Here is a 17,059-nt window from a genome sequence, read left to right on the forward strand (position 1 = left end):
AGTAAGAGACAACTAAATCCTAAGCGGTATTCTAGCAACTGGGACTCCCAAACGAGCCTGGAAGTAGAAATAAAATTGGGGTGTTTTTTAAAAACTTAGTTACCTGCAGAAATCTAATTATTAGCAGGAAGAATTTTGTTTCACTGTCCAAGTGGGAGATTTTTATTAAAAAAGGAGAAATGACACTGAGGTGTTCCCTGAAGGAACTGAAGTTATTTGGCCATCCTGCCTGTGCTTTGTGGACCTTTGCTATTCCAAAAACCTCACCTGAAAGGAGGGGGGAACATCCTCAAAATATTATCTATACTTAATAGAAAGCAACACATTTGAAAGTGCTTCAGAAATGAGTTGTACATTATTTAAAAAGGGAAAAGTATTGCTGCTTTCCTTGGGTCTCACTCTTCTTGCCTATCAGATTATTATTTTTTTTCCCTGGAATGGCAGGGAGTTGCTTAAAATGAAAAATTGATCCCGATGAACAGCTGAAAACTGGTTTGCATAAGTCACAGTTATTATTCAGATATTACAATGCAAGGCAGTGAGGCCCATGAATACTTGCATGGAAGCATTTAAATATAAAAGCTTAGTACTTCCAACCCCAAACAATCCCTGCAGCCTGCCAACAAACGAGAATCTTACTGGAATACACATAAATCATCTTGTTTCTGACAAATCCTGAAGCAGCAGGGGGAGGGGGAACAGAATCCCTTGCTAATTCCCCCAAGCTGTTGTTTATTGAAATTAGGCAGCAAGGATAAACTATAGCTGGATCAATAATTATCTGTCTAATATAATCAAGCGTCTCCTATGAGAGTCTGTCGGTAAGCACAACTTCCTGCCAAAGCCCGGGGCGATGTTTCATGGGAAGAGCTGTCGGTGACGGGAATGCCAACCAGGATTGTCCCGCTGGATGGTCCAGGAGAGGGGCGCTGCCCTCAGCCTGCGCTGCAGTTTCTGCAGCTATTGCTCCTTGTTTGCACCAACAGGCAAAGTCTGATGGACTCACGGCCTGCAAATCCCACAGCACGTTTGGCACTGGAGCGAGGCAGGAGAGGACGATTCCGTCACGTAACACAAAATGCCCATTTTTTTAAATGCGTTTTTTTATGTTGTAATGCTTCTGTTCAGTCCATTCTTTCTCCAATTCTGAATTCTCCTGCCACCACCTAACTTTCATGTCCTTGGAGGGGTAGGGTTGAGGACTTGTTCCCATGAGTGACTGGGTGCTCTGAAGGAGACTCCATCTGCAGAGGAACAGGGAGTGCAGTGTAAATCCTAGAGCACGGCACACTTAACCAGCACTTCTATTGAAACAAATGAACTGGGAGACAGAAATAAGCAGGAGACATTTCCTGGAGGGGGAAAATGAAGGGCAGAATCCATTTTGCCATATTCAAAGCCCTGTTGCTTGAAACAACCCTCTTTTACCCTCCAGAGGATGATTGCTAAGACTGCAGAAATTCCTGTGATTAGATACCTGTACAGACAGAGCTAATTGCAACTCCGTGATGAGGACGAAAACAGAAAAGTATTCTGGTCGTTTTCTCCTTCTCTAAACTGCTTTTAACATTCATCAAGAGGTGCCTTGCATTTTTCTGATTTTTAGGCTTCCTACTTGAAGTTTCATATCTGAGCATTATTTTGACAGACAACCCACTTACGCTGTGAATTAGGCATTTACAAGTGACTTTCTTCTGTTTCCACAGTTCAGCTGCAGAATATTAAAGGCTTGTAGGTGTTACTGATAGTCATATATTGCAGCAATAATGTGTCCTACTGCGATGAACGTCGCTGCAGAATTCATCAGATCCATGAAAAATAGTTCCACGTGCACGAGTGTGGAAGTTCACTGCAGTGCTTGTGCCTGGCCTGTGTTGGCAATAGCCATAGATCACTCCGTGACACTGCTGAATGCTTCCCCACATCCATATGAAAATGTCTCCCTGAAATGGAATTCACAATTTTGGACCCTCCTCGACACCCCCACAGGTACATATGTTCCTGGAGGGATTTAATGTATGTTCTTGTGATAGGCACAGCCTTATCTTTATATATTCATTTAAGAGACTCTTTCCTGTCTGTTCTCAGCTTGGATTGGAGTGTGGTGCAGGGTTGGAAATATCCAGAAGTTTGGGGTTATTATAGGTATTCTTATTTTCTTTGAAAATTTGTGTTTCTTATAAATGAAGGATAATTGCACAATCAGAAGAAAATAATTTGTGTTACCTGTAGATGTAGTCACTCTCTAGGTCCAGTCAGAACTATGTGATTAAAAGTTTTATGGCTAATAACAGTAGCTATGAAGGGTCTCTCCTGTTGGAAAGGCCACTTTTAATGCAGATGTGCTTTCCCCAGAGAGCTTGCAGCAGACATTTAGACTTTACTAAAAGCAATAAGCAAATATATCTCTGTAACACATCCTCTTTGGTATTTGTGTTTCAGCTGGCAAAATAAAACCTGGTGTTCAGAAAAGGGCTCCTTAAAATCTGCCAAGAATAGGAGAGTTTAATGCCTGAGCAGATAAAATCAGCTCCCAGCCTGTGAGATCTGCCTCCTCAGAAACTGCCTGCCAGGTGAGCGTGAGAAACATTTAATGTTTTGGTACTCCATGGCTACTTTCTGATCTAATTTTACACTTAGATGAGCAAGTTGAGCTGCTTTGAATTTAGCCAAGTAATTTAAATAATTTTCTGTGGGCCCTTTTCTTCTGTACAGGTGTTGGGTAAAAGCTGGGATCCAGATCTGTGAGGAACAGGACAGGCACAGCTGTGGCCTGAATAAATCAGTAGCAAAGGTGTGGATGTCACCTGTGCTTTTTCACACTTTTCTTTATCATTTAGCTTTACTTAACAGAAGCTCTAGCAATAAAGGGCTAATCAACTTTTGATAGGCACCGATGATTAAAAATTAATTCAAGTGTTCATTATTCCAGAGGGAGAAAAATGAACTTGGATGTCTCAGAGGAAACGGGAGTTTGTCCATGGAAAAACCATGGAAATAGATTTGAAACTGTTTGTAGTACTTAGACCTGGTGATTTGTGGTTCTGCTCTTCTGAAAGCTCTTATACTTCGAGTGCTTTATACAGCCAGAGGTCAATCCTGGCTGACTTAGAAGACTATAAGTCAGCAGCAATAATATGTAACCTGAGAAAGATTTGACCTCTGGACTGTATTTAGGGATTTTCAGCCATACCTCAAAATAGGAATGTGCAAATAATAAGATACATTAAATTTAAGCCTGCCAGTCTTTCACTACTGAGCCTTTATCCTGACTTACACTGGAAAACCTTTGCAAACAGAACTCCAGTGTAGCAATAAAGTGGCTGGGCTCAGTAGGAATATGTGTAAAGCCAAACATGCACATGTATATTTAGAAGGTTGAAGCCCTCCCCAAACATCCTGCTCGGTGAATAGTTGAAGCCATGAATAAAAGATCTCCATTTGCCTCAGTGGTCTCTCCAGGCTGGGTTCATTTCCACTTACAGATTATTACTCACCAAATGTATAGTCTATGGAAATCTAACTAATTTGTTGTTGTTTTCTGGTAGCTGCATCCCGCTGAGTTATTGATTGTCTGGACTCAAGGTATGCGTGTTATTGTAATAGGCTCCTGAGCTGTTAGCACACCATTGATTCAATATTTCTCTGGAGCAAAAGCCTACTGCCAAGGAATTTCCAGGCACAGAGAGGCTGTAACTATTCCTATAAATTTTATTCTTAGCACTGTGAACTCGGACAAAACTCTTCTAGCTGTTGCCAAAACATTTCTCGTTATTAGCAGTAGAAGCGGGAAGCTGAATAAAAAATGGGAGTAAAGGAAACTCCTCTGCTGAAGAGAAGCTTCTAAATGTGCTTCACTGACCACCCCTATGTTCTCTCTCTTTCCAGCCCCTAAATTACAGAGGCAGGACATCCTGGTGAGGGGCAGAAGCAGTAAATAAGCTCATGGAATTCTCTCCCTGCCTGCCTGGTGCCAGCAGTGCTCCCAAAACTGTGCCTCCCATTTCACAGGATCACACACAGGGGCTTTCTCACTGAGCAAGGACTGAGTAAGGAGGCTGAGCAAACCTTGTGCAATCTACTCCTCTTTGTTAGTGAGGCAATCTGGAGACATTTATGAAAGGAGTGTGTTCATCACATTTGGTTGTAGGACTCTGCAGGATGACGGGCAGGGATTCTCTAATTTATTTCAGATACACTCATGCCCAACTCTGTGCTTGGCTTTGCTTTTTTTCCTAGGCAGAGTGCTGTTTGCAGGGGGTGTAACATCTCCTGTGGAATATGTGACACTGGGTGGGGTGAGGGCTTTATAACCATAAGTAAGGCTCAGCTCGTATTTGTCCATGGCTTATCCCTCGCCTGTTTCATCACTGATTCTCCCAGCTGAGCAACAAAACCTGCAAGGAACCAACTTAAAAAAAAAAAAAAAAAACCTGCATGAAACTAAAGGAAATCAAAAGCAAATTATTTTCCAGATTATAGCCCTCCAGAGCTGCTGAGATATTGCCCATTTTTCACAGCAGACAAAAACATTTTCCTGGGGATCAATTTAACTTCCAGAAGTCGGCTCCTTTCAACCCATAATCCATCATATTTCCCCATTTGCAATCTCTCTGTGTCTGAGTGTTTTAAGTTTCCTATGAATTATTTTATAAAGAGTATAAAGAGGCCTTTTTTCCTGCTGAAATGAGGGAGTTGCCTTTCTGCCCTATCAGGTCAGATACCATTAGACTGTTGTACAAGGGGGCCCTGCCATCCATACCTCCATATTGGCAACTACCTTAGTAGGCTCATCTGTCAAAGAGATCCAGTAATCAATCACTGCAGTGATCAATATGCAGCTTATGCATTCATCATTCCTTTGAGGAGACTATTAGGATGAAGTTGTCAGTGAAACAGGAACAAAGGGAGAAATACACTGAGATGGCTGAGGGGTGGGAATGTGTGTTGGGGCAAGAAAGAGGAGCTTGAAAGGAAGAAATACAGCTCTGCTGAAAGAGGGAGAGAATTTTGCACCTTGAGGGAAGGAGAAGTTTGTGACAGATTTATCTGGATGCCCAGGAACGTGGTGCAGAAGGTGACTCATCTTTCAAGAGGCAGAGTGGTGTAAAAATTTCCAGATCTCTTGATTGGTGTGTCACTATGATTTGTGGGCTGCTCTGCCAAGGTAAAACAGGTACCACGAGGAGCTGGGCACGAGCAAGGCAAGGAGGAACAGGCAGGAAATCCTGAGAATGAATCCATGAGAAGCACGTTGAGGCAGGGAGAGGACTATTTATTTATTGCTCGGAACTCAGGGCTTTATTCCATTTAATCTGAGCCCAGGAATTATTGCAAACATTGATGACCACTTCTGCTTGAGAAACACACCAGGGTCCCTCCAGGTCTCAGCAGCACAGGCACTTGGAGGCATTTCTGATGAACATAAGCTCGATGCCGGGGGCACTCTGACCACAGATCCCCCCAAAGCCCACACTAAATCTGCCTCAGAGACAGGACTACAGGTCTATGTCCCCTTTTCCAAAGGCAGAGGAGTTGGGCTGGTTCCCAATGCTCACACCAGGTCCAGTGGAGTCAGGGGAAAGAGTTAACACAGTTGGACCTTGGGACTTTTCAGGCTCACTTATGATTATTCCCTTATCTGATACAGAGCCATTATTTAGCCACTGTAATAATTTACATTAATTGGATGTAATGCATAACAAATTTATGAGGTAGAGGCTAGGCTCAGCTTTTGCATGGAACTCATCTTTGTGATGTGCTGACCAAGCACAACGGGCTGGGAGCTGCCAGTCAGAGAAGTGGTGCTGGCCCACATTGCCCAGGGATGGGAAGGAATGTGCTCAGCCCCAGTGGCTGCTGCTAAAAACCCTTCAGCTGTGATTGCTCTGGGGCTCTTACAATCAGTATCAGTTATGGGTAAGTCTCTCCAGCAAATGGCTCCCATAATTTGGATAGAGGGATAAAGGTGTGTTTGCCATGAATTGTCTCTTGTCTGGTTCCAAACTGGACTGAAAGAGGAAGAAACCTGGATGTTTCTTCAGCTGAGTGTCTGAGCCAAGCCACAGGTCTGTCAGGCAGAAAACTGGAGGCAAGTGGTGACTGGGAGGCTCTGGCCAGAGGTCAGAGAGGACTCAAAGAAACAAAGAGGAAAGGGAAAAGCCTGTGATGTGATCCCTGGTGCTAATTATCTTGACCCCAGGGATGGTGTCTTAGAGTAACACACATGACCTGTGACTGTGAGGTTCTTCAACTGTGATCCAATAAAAGTTGCAGGAATGAATTTTGCTTTGCATGTGTCCCCAGGGTATTGTCTCTTAACTGATTCATAATAAACCTGAAAAAACATAGGGTCCTTCCCATAACCTCCATATCATTGCTTTAAAGACATGGTTTCCTTCTTATACTTAATGACCGATCTTTAAAACTTTGGTCACCTCTAAGAACTGAAGTCCCTCACGTGCCAAGGGTCAAATCCTGCTGATTAGTTCCATTCTGCTGCTTTCTTCCCCTGGTGCCACCACTCTTTTCCTTCCTAGGGTGTCCCTACAGTAGCTAGTGACCCCAATCTTGGGACCTGGCAGGAGCAGGACTGGCTCTGCAGTCAGCTCGTTCTGGAGGTGCTGTAGCTGTCAGTGTTGTACTTGCACACATTTACCTTCCCCAGGCTCTGTTCTGCTCCACGATGGTCCAACCAGTGCCCAAGAGTCTCAAGTCCTCCTCTCTTGACAGTCTCTTCCAGGGTGCAATGTATCTTAGTCATTTGTCCTAATAATTTATTACAGAATTAAGTGTATTGCCTAGGAAGCATGCCAGTAATGCTCTGCCAGTATATGTACAACACTTTGTTAATTAAAAGTATTAGGCGATATAGACTCTATTGTTGTGAATTAATCAGTTTAATTACAAAGAGGATCAAGTATCATAGTTAAAATAATAGCTTTTGTCATGCACCTAGGTGAATGCCTCACATTTGGCAAATATTTTTTCATCTAAGTAGTAAATCATTGCCCACGTTCATGTTTCCTTTCCTCGCCACGCTGTGTGGTCACCAAGCTGCTGCCAAGGTGGAGTGACAGAGAACGGAATTCACTTTTTTCCCGTCTTTAGCCCAGCGGGGTGGGACTGTTCTGGGTCTGAGAAGGGCCAGTGCCAGAGGCAGCCCGGAGCTCTCCCTCTCCAGACCCACCACTATTCACGTGGAGGGCTGGGAGCCGTGCGACAATCTCCCAGGGCTGCCGGAGGGATCGAAATCTATTTCCCTTATTTATTTGGGGGATTACTCGTTTCTCTCGGGCAGGAGTGGAGCGCAGGGGGTTGAAGGAGGTTTAATCCCCGAGACAAGAGGAAACCTTGGAAAAGGTTAATTGCTGGGCTTTGCGTGTTGTGCCGTGCGGCCGCTCAGGTTACGGCAGCGATGCCATCTGCTCAGCACCCTGCCCTGCATAATTCACCAGCCTCGCATGTCGCTGTTGGGCTGAACGCTCCTGGGCTATTCATGAGGAAGTTACCTTTAGGCAGAGCTCAGGTAACCGGTTACCCGACACCCCAGACTGACTTCTGCTCTCTTGTCCTTTTGCCCTTATTGTTCCTGTCGCGTTGTGGGAGTTAAGAGCCAGTAGAGAGGAGCTGGCTGGGTGGTCTGTCCCCAGCTTCCTCCTCTGAAGGTACAGGGCCCTGTCTTGTCCCCAGCCATGCCTCCAAAGGCTGAGGCCACTCTTCTGTCCCCAAACTTCTCCAAAGGCACGGTGCCCTGTCACAGGCAGCACTGCTCTGCACCTTGCCCTGCCCAAGCATCACCTGTTTGCAAGTCACTCCTTTCAGACTGGCACTGCAGGTTTGATGCTATTCCCCATCCAACCCGTTTCCATTCCCCATTGGGCATGGACACATGCAATGCAAGGACACTTCATTTTCCTTATCCCATTAAAAGCTCAACCTGTTGAGAAGATCCTTCTGGCTTCTCTAACAGCCACAAGCTCAGGCAGAGTTTCACCTGACACCAGAGCTGTGCTTTAGGGCTCCAGACTGCCACTTTACAGGTGGAACCTCAGCAGCACGGCGTGACTGGGATGTTTTCCTACCTCTCCATGCCCTGGGATGTTTTCCTACCTCTCCAGGCCTTACGTGGGATAAACCATTTCCACAGGGTTTTTAACTTGATATGGAGTCGGTCTCTTCTGCCAGAGCACCCTTCTCATCTCTGCTGTGTAACCTGAGTTCAACTGCTCTCTCCCCATGAATATTTAACTGGGGATCTTAGCAGATGAGCTCCAACTAACATGTGGCAAACAGATTTCCAGTACAAAAGGGCCTGCTAAAGTGGTGATGCATGAAAAAAACCCTAGAAGGAAAGGGAAGGCTCACCTCTGGAGAGGGAAGTGCAGTTGAGCACAGTGAACTCCAACCAGCAGCTCCAGTGAGCTGAGCAAGGGGAGAAAGGAGCACCAGGGGCTCTGGCAGAGCAAGCAAGGAGGACATTGGTGAGGGACAGAGACAAAAACAGCTCAGGCAGATAAACTGGAGCTCTCCTGGTTGGCCTAAACCCTTACCTATGGGAGTTTGGAGTGGTTTAATTGATATTGCAGCCTTCAGCAAACTGCTGATGAGAGACTCCTGGGTTAAAAGCAGTAGATACACATATAATGCATAAATTTGCATAGCTTTTTTTAGGTCCTTCATAGAGAAAACTTACACAGATCCTCCAGCAGTGAGTTCCATCATCCTGTAATGCTCTGGGGGGAAAAATAATCAGCCTGTTGATTTTACTGTGTTCCACTTAATTCTTCTACAGAAAGTAAACTATGTTTTACTCTTTTCCTAGAATATTATCTTGATTATTTGCAGACAACTACTGTGTACAATTTCTCAATATACTCTACCCAGGTAAATCTGTGGTTCTGAGGTTCATTAACCACAAAATAGAGGATTAATTTCAGATCCAATGAGAGATTAATTTGGCAATTTCCCTTCACCAATGAGATGAAAACCAGTAGTACTGTCAATAGCAAAAGGTCTTTCTGCTCTATTGAACAGCCTGAATATTAACAGTAATCTCTGCTGCTCTCTTCAGCCAAAAAAGAGATGTTCTGACCCCCACCCCCCAAGGACTCATTAATGTTAAAGAACCCAGATTACCAAATTAAACGGAATTGCTTTGACCCAAGTAAGGGCAACAGGTTAATTTTTGCATAAACCATGACCATGTTCGTGCCTGAATTGCTCTCCAGGCCCGTGCCTGGGTGTGGGGCTTGGGGACACTCAGAGGTGAAGGTCTCTGGGTGTCTGTGCTCCTGAAATATTGGCTGTTTCACTGTGTCTCCCTCCTGAGAGGGACGAGCAGGATTTACAAGGCAGGGCTGATTTGAACTGAAGCAGCCATTTGCACAGAATAATTTCCTTTTCAAGCCCTAAATTCAGACTTTATGGCATCCCCTGCTCCTTTTGGTCTGCTGTGTGTCCTCCCTCTGATCCCACTTGTCGTTCACACAGCTCAAGGCAGAGGCTGCCCTGCCAGAGCCAAGGAGAAGAGACAGGAACCTGCAAATTGGGGCACTTGTTTCCATGTGTAATCCCTGGATGTGCTTGTATTCCAAGAGGAAACACACCAGCAAAGGCAGGCAGTGAGAAAGGAGCTGCACTGGACCCAGCTTGGAGGCTGGAAACCTTTAACAGAGCTGGGGTTTAGGGCTGTGAATAGAGGTGCAGAAAATTGGGAGAAAATTCCAGCCACCAAGGAGATGGAGTCTTGGCCATGTCTGAGCAAGTCCAGCCAGGAATTCTGGCACAAAGCCTGGGTTCACTCCTGTGCTTCTCTCCTTCCTAATACATGTTTAGAATTTAAAATGAATCTGCTGCCATAAGGGGTGAAGAAATCCCTCAGGGAAAATGTGAGGCTTTGGAAAAGGACCCTCAGCAGTTGGGGTTCAAAACAAGGAGCAGGGTCTGCCTAACCCAGCCTGCTCCTACTCTCCTCCTCTCCCAGGGCCTCCTTGCTCCTCCCCAGTTGTTTGGGATCCCCAGGCAAGGGATAACTGGGATTCCTCTGTGATGCAGAGCCTGGGGTGCCCCAAGGCAAGTGGGGTTCAGGCTGCTCCGTGAACAGCCTCTGGCTTTGTGCTAAGCTGGGAATTTATTGGCGTTAGTCAGGTTAATGTCCTATTACTTTGCATATTAATAATCTCTTATTACATTTGTTCTTAAGAGTGGTATCATGTTGAGGCAATGAGGATTAATGGCACCTCGGTAATATTTACATATTTACATTATTAAAAAGCAATACATCTTTTAGACAGTCCTGGGCATGGTGTAGAATTGCAGATGCTGTTCTGAGCCCACCACAGCCTTCACCCTGTCCTGCTCAGAGTCACCTTTCCCACATGTTCAGCAGGTTCACCAGGGTGAGGAGGCTTGGGCACCCTCTGGGCAGAGCCAGCCCCTCCTGCTGTCCCACCTGGTCCATCCTCCTGGCCAACCCCTCCTGCTCCATGGGCCCAGTGAGCTCAGCTCTCCCAAAGGGTGCTCAAACCACCCCTCCCTCGGTGCCTGGGAGATGCTGGGGGGCTGCAGCTGGTGTTGGTTCCTTCCCTGGTGTGTCTAAGGACGATGGACGAGGGAACAAAGGTTTCTCCCCCACCACGTCACATCCCCAGGGAAAGGCTCTGCGACTCGGCTGGAGGCTCCCGATCACCTCTACAGTCCTAAACTTAATTAAAGCTGCCAGCTTCTAATTAAACTACTTAATTAAGTGCCACATTGTCACTAGGTAAAGATGGAACAGACTTAATTATTTAGCACAATGAAATAGAAGAAAAAACTCACTTTAGAAGTGTGACATCTCCTAGGTGGGCAGGAGCCCGTCCTGCCCTGTGCCACCCTACCCTGTCATGTGCCACCCCACAGTGCCAATGGCCCAGCCAGTGTTCCCAGCAGCAACCTGGTGTGAGAAGAGCCTTTTAGAGCTGTTTTGAGTTTCTCCAGAAAGGAGACATCTAAAACTTCCAGTTACATCACCAGCCCTGCCCCGGACACTCTGAGTGGGGTCAGCACCCATCTTCTCACCATCTCTCAGCTCTCCTGAATTATCCCCAAATGTGGATCATTAACCCCAGACCACAGAGGGGTCATCCTGACCCTGCTGAATCGATGGGCAGAGCCCAGCAGCCTCCCCAAGGTCAGCTTTGGCCTTCACACGCTGGCAGAGGCTGCTGGTGGGTGCTCTCCCTGCCCCAGGGCCTCTCAGAGCATCACTTGGCTTCACTCACCACCTTCTTCACCTCATTTCCATCTTCCTTTTAAAACTCCGGCTACAGGCTCCTGTCTGCAGGGTGATGTAACCTGAGTGACTCCCAGGCTGGCATGCTGCAGGGAAGATTAATGGGCACTGTCTTGTCAATAAATCCATAAAGACCCCGAACGCAGTGATGAACGTGCAGAAGGTAAAGGCAATGGTTAATATCTTCCAAATAGGCCCCAGAGCCTTTGAGTGCAGGCAAAGAGGAAAGCACTGGTGACCCTTGTTAATCTTTTCACTGGCTCCAGCAACTATTGGCACCTTTCGCTGGCCAGAAATTTGCAAGTCTTTGGGGAGCAATGATTCCACAGTCGGGGTCTCTTTGAGAGAGGAAAAAATTCCCTTTGCTCCTAAAATGGGACCATTCTTCCAAATGAAAATTGACATTTTGGTTTGAACTTCATGACCTCCAGTAATCACACTAATGGCCTTAGCTGGCTGGCTGGGAGGGAGCTGGCTGTAGCCAGGACTGATGGGACCTGTATGGATCGTTGGAAATGGGAGATGAGGATGGCAGAGGCTGCTAATGCTGGGCTCTAACTGGCCAAGGCGCTGCAGGGGATTTCTGACCTGCTCTGGAGACTTTGAACTGCAGCAGGTTTGATCTTGGTTATTGACAGGGTGGTCACTGAGTGCTCTGAGCCATCCATCCATCCGCACCCCTGTCCATCCATCCATTCGGAGCTGGCAGAGGGCAGTTCCCGTGCTCTCCACAGCTCCCAGCCTTTCTCAGGCACTGCCCCTGGGGCTCCAGGACCAGCAGCACTGGAGAGGGGCTCCCTGCCAGCCCCTCAGGCCCAGGCTCCCAGTCCAGCTGGGCACAATTGTCCAGGAGCAGCTCCAGGATCCTGGTTCCCAGGGCAGAGCTGGAGTCAGGTTTCCCTTTGCCCCCTCTGCAAACACACAGTGAGCAAAGGTCCCCCCTGTTCCCTCTCTTCCTCACATGAAAATCCCCATTTCCCATTTGTTATCCACCTGCACCTTGGTAGCTGAGGTTGGGAACTGACTGTAACTAAGAATGCAAGAGGCTCCTTCTATTTTATTTTTTTTTTTAATATCTCATTTAGCAGGTTAATATTCCATGTTATTTTAGGCTGTTTGTTCTATACATCTGCCACCCAAGCCTGTACAGATGTTTTAGGATTCTTTAATCCTGACAAAGGACTTAGCGTTAAGGAAAAATGGGTTACATAAAGATCCTTATCTCCTTAAGAAATAAAGCATGTTTTTGGCATATTGTGTACAAAACAAGACTAAAATAGAGACAGAACATTCTGGGGCCACTTACCAGATGTCCAGGTTGGGAGATGTGGGTCTGGTTTGCCTGCAGTTTTCCTGTCTGGCTCCTGAACAAGAGTTACAGCCTGGGATGGGCTCTGGGATCCATCTGGGATGAGAGAAAAGGGGTATGAATTTGTGGGAGACAAAAGTGCCAGCTTGGTGTGGAACAGGGAATTCCTGAGTTATTGTAACTTCCCACTAAAGCAGCCTCCTGGATTAGATGGCAGGAGTTTTGCTTGGGAGAACACTTTTCCCAGGACACCAGCTCAGGCTGATGCTCTGCCCATGGCAGGACCAAGCCAAAAACCTCTCCCAGCTGGAGCTCTTGGAGTTTGCAGGCTCGTGTACAGTATTTCATCCCATAAAATTGACACAGTTCTCACATTTTTGTGACTCTGGTGATTGATCCGGCCCCTGTAAATTACAAAAAGGAGTCGCAATCCTCTAGGGTCTGAAGCAGAATATCAAAAGAGCATGGGCTCACGCTGCCTTAATTAAAACTTCATTTAATTAAAAACCTTCAGAGCTTTATTAGACTCAGTAATTGATTTAATTTTCTTGTGGAATTCTATTACAAAACACTTCCAGCACATTGGCTTTGGGATCTCCAGCACCATCCTCCTCCCTGAGCAGCACCTCTGCCCTCTCCAAGGGACAGATCCCACGTTTCTTGGCCCAGCAGATCTGAGAGTCTCCTGGGACATTCCTGCTCAGAGGGAATGATGTCCTGGCTGGAACAGGCAGCACTCACAGCTCTCCCTTGTCAGAGGAGTTTCTCTGTCCCTCGGCTGGCAGAGCAGCCAAGCTGATCTCTCCTTCCAGAAGGAGTTGAGGGGTAGCTGCATGTGAGATTTGTGCTCTCAAACACAGTCTGATCTCTCTGAGGTGATAGAAAACCCTCTGGCTTCTCCCTAGGGCTGAGCCTTCTTTGGCACCTGGGATTCACCGTGGTTTTTGCAAACAGGGGGAAGGCAGGAAAACCTGGTCCCCATCACAAGAGATTTTGCAGCAATTCCCAAAGGGGAGGGTGCCCTGTGCCACCCTGTGCCACCCACACAGGCTGGCACTGGCCTTCCTGCATTCCTTTTTGCTCCCAGCTCTGCTCTTCACTTGCTGCCTCAGAGCAAAGTGGGTGTCTCTGTGCTAGGAACGAGCTGCCACATTTCCCCCAGCCCAGGCTGCATCTCTGTGCCAGGAAGGATTGGCAGGAGGGAGAGCTCTGGGAATTGCCCCAACACCTCCTCCCCAGCCAGCTGGCAGTGGATACTCTGGAGAGATGATGGGTGTTAAAGCCTTTCTGGTCAGGACACAGGGAATCAAACAGTAAAATAAGAATAATAAAAAGAAAACTCGCCACCACACAATGATTGTCTGATCTATATCTATTTCACAACATCCAGAATTAATACGATACAGGAGTTAAAGCAACCATGGCAACTGAATGCAGAAAGGGCTGTCCTTGTAAATAAATGAATTCATAAATAACTCACAAGTGCTGATATAAAAAGTCATGGGAATCTAATGCAATGCTAATGCAATTCAAGCCTTCCCTTTTTTCCATGCAGAATTAGAATATTGGGTGCGCCTGGCTTTGCTCCGTGCTACAAGTGTCATTCTTAAGATAATAGAACTTGCTAATTGTACCAGGAGCCAGGCTGTGATTGATGAGGGCTTTGGGTTTTTGTCTCCTTCATGTTCTTCCGAGCAAAATGTTGTACCAGTAAGTTACAGGCTGGAAGTGAATTACAGAAAGTTAGGGAGCAAGGAGCAGGATTCATCCTGCCAGAGACACTCCAGCAAAATACATCCCTTGGGTGACCCTCAGTGTGGCATTTTTGGAAGAAATTATGTCAGCTCTTCTCCCTGTGCTTCCTGTGGTTATAATATATTTATATAATATTATTGGTGGAGGGGCAATTTTGCCATGGAGATCCACATAAGGAGAGGGGCAGTGCTGTGATCTACACCAAAATCAGTTTTATTTCCTTGCAATGATTTCCCCCAGTTTGAAAAACGTTCTTGATAAATTTGAAGACAGTTTTGTCTTATAAACACTTTGTTCCTTTTTCTTGGTAATTTTTATTGATGCGGACTTTACTACTGTTTGATGCTAGAAAGGCATTTTCTCCTTTATACTACACAGTCTATGCATAATCAGTGTCAAAAACACTCTGAAAAGCTTTTGAACACCAGAAGTTTCTCTCAAGCTGTCAGCAAAACATTTTTCCAGGCTGCAGCCAAACCCCTCCTCAGACCTCTCAGATTGCCAGTGCCCATTGCCCTGGGAGCACAGTGACAACATCCCACCCAGCAAAAGAGACAAAGGGTGCGGTTTGCTCACAGAAACGTGAGAGTTTGGTTTATCCCCCCAAAAACAGAGGTGGACAAGGCTCAGGGGCCGCAGTGGAGGATGGAGCATCCATCCCAGAGGATGCAGGAGGTTCCCGCTGCTGGTCCTTCCCGCAGGCACCGCTCCATCCCGCAGCTTTGATGTATCAGGGCGAACGGGCACGACAAGAGGGGGACATACCTGCTTCACACCGAGGGAGCCTCGGGGGAGAGGTTTCGCCCTGAATTCGAGCCTTCCGACGTGTCGGAGTTGGTTTTCCCCGCTCCCCGCCGTTCCCTGCCGGCTGCGGCGCGGCAGCCGCAGCATCCCTGGGGCAGGAGCACCGCCACGCGGGATGCGGCCGCAGGCACAGCCCGGCTCGCCCCGCCGCGGGGACCCTCGGGGGCTGCGGGGACCCTCGGGGGCTGCGGGGACCCTCGTGGGCTGCGGGGACCCCGGGGGGCTGCCCACGCCCCGGCCATCGCGGCTGACCCTTGCCCCACGCGGGAGATGCTGCCCGGAGAGTTTGGGGTTCAGGGATGCTCATCTGTTTTCCCTATTGGTTTTGAAAAAATAATAATTTTAAAAAGAGCTCTTAGAGCTCTTAAAATTAGATTATTAGAGATGTATTTAGAGCGCCCCATCAAAAAGCACAGGGTGTTTTGGGTTTCTGGCCCCATGGACCCTCTCGTGCTGACAGCAATTGTGGTTAATCCCAGGCAGTGAGGATTTGACAAAAAACTGATGCTCTGGAACAAAGCCTAAGAAACACTAGAAAATTCAGCTTTCCATTGATCCCACCAAGCTGAATGCTGTCCCTAAATCTGACACTTGGCCAATGCCCAGGGTAGGTGAGTTCATTGATTCAGAGCTTGGGCACAAACCCCTTTGCCAAGCCAAGGTTTGTCTCTGCTCTCTCCTGTCAGCCAGCACTGTGGGTGACACCAGAGGAGGTTGCTATGGCTAAAATCACCCCAGAGCTGACAGATTTCACCCACACTGGTGGATCCTGAAGGGTCTATGCAATGAGTTTAACAGGACCCATCTGCACATGACATGATTGAGATATAGTATTGATGAATGCAAAATCAAGGAACTGAGATTCCCAGAGAAAAGCTGTTCCTTTGACCTGAAGTATCACACTTAGAGAAGCACTTAGCAGAGCCAGAGGGTTTGGGAGGCTTTCTCAGCCATCCCACCAAAGCTCAGCTCCACAAGGTAGGGATGGATTGGGTTTTACTGCCTCCTGCTTAAATTAGACCCAGCCTACAAAGGAACAGAAGGCAATAATGACACTTCTCCTCGAGAGTTTTCTGCATAATAAGCAGTTTCTGACATCAGCCAGATCAGGACACGCCAACATGATGCAGCAACAAGCTTTGGCAGGAATTCTGTGCCTGGCAAAGCATCCGATTCTATTTTCATTTGTTTTAGAGACAGTTACTCACTCACCATATGTGTGCAGCTGCCTCCTGCTCCAGCCCCTGCAGGTCAGCAGGAATCTTTCCATGACTCCAGCATCTTTAAAATAACCACCTTCCCATCTTCCAGAGGTGGAGGGAACAGCCAGCCCAGTGAGGCTCTGTCTTTTGGGGTAAAGTGTCCCTGCTACAGGACAACATAAATTTTTTACGTGCATCCACCTTTTTGTGGGTTCACTGGGACCTCACCCACACTGACACCAAACTTTCCCTCCCTGTCCTGATTTCTGCAGCAGGGAGGGAGCAGTTTGCTGGGGCAGAGGGGAGGCAGGCAGCCCCCAGCCCCAGGAGCATCCTCTGGTTTGTTTTTAGAGCAGCAGAGGCTGGCAGCAGCAGGTTATTCTGCCCAAAATCAGCCTGAGGTGTCACGTAGATGGAACACATCAAACATTACTGTCTCGCCGAGCCTCACACCAATCATTTATTTCTTTAGAAACTGCAGACTGCTCTAGTTTTATATTTCGCAAGTCACCTGTAAAATATACATCCATAAAACTCTTCCAGGAGGAGGATTCCTGCGGGGACACGGCAGCCTGGCCTGGCTGAGCTCCACAGCCTGACCATCTGTGCTGGCTCTGCTGCTCCCCAGCCTGCAGGGAGCTCAGTGCAGACCCTGCTGCTCTGTACATCCCTCACCGCCTCGGGATGCAAAGCCGCCAAACTGTTGGAACTCAA

General features: G+C 47.2%; 1 long non-coding RNA gene across 1 annotated transcript; it reads right to left on the reverse strand.

Annotated features, from left to right (window-relative positions):
• Positions 1 to 491: 491 nt before the first annotated feature.
• LOC110477732 (uncharacterized) lies at positions 492 to 15,387 on the reverse strand. Its single transcript, XR_002466627.4, has 4 exons — positions 15,105 to 15,387; positions 12,582 to 12,680; positions 11,265 to 11,361; positions 492 to 1,943 (listed from the first exon to the last, which is right to left on the reverse strand). It is a non-coding gene; the product is annotated as an uncharacterized LOC110477732 (long non-coding RNA).
• Between the last annotated feature and the right edge of the window lie 1,672 nt (positions 15,388 to 17,059).

Source organism: Lonchura striata, chromosome 17 (assembly GCF_050655825.1).
Source record: "Lonchura striata isolate lonStrDom1 chromosome 17, ASM5065582v1, whole genome shotgun sequence".
NCBI classification, from domain to species: domain Eukaryota; kingdom Metazoa; phylum Chordata; class Aves; order Passeriformes; family Estrildidae; genus Lonchura; species Lonchura striata.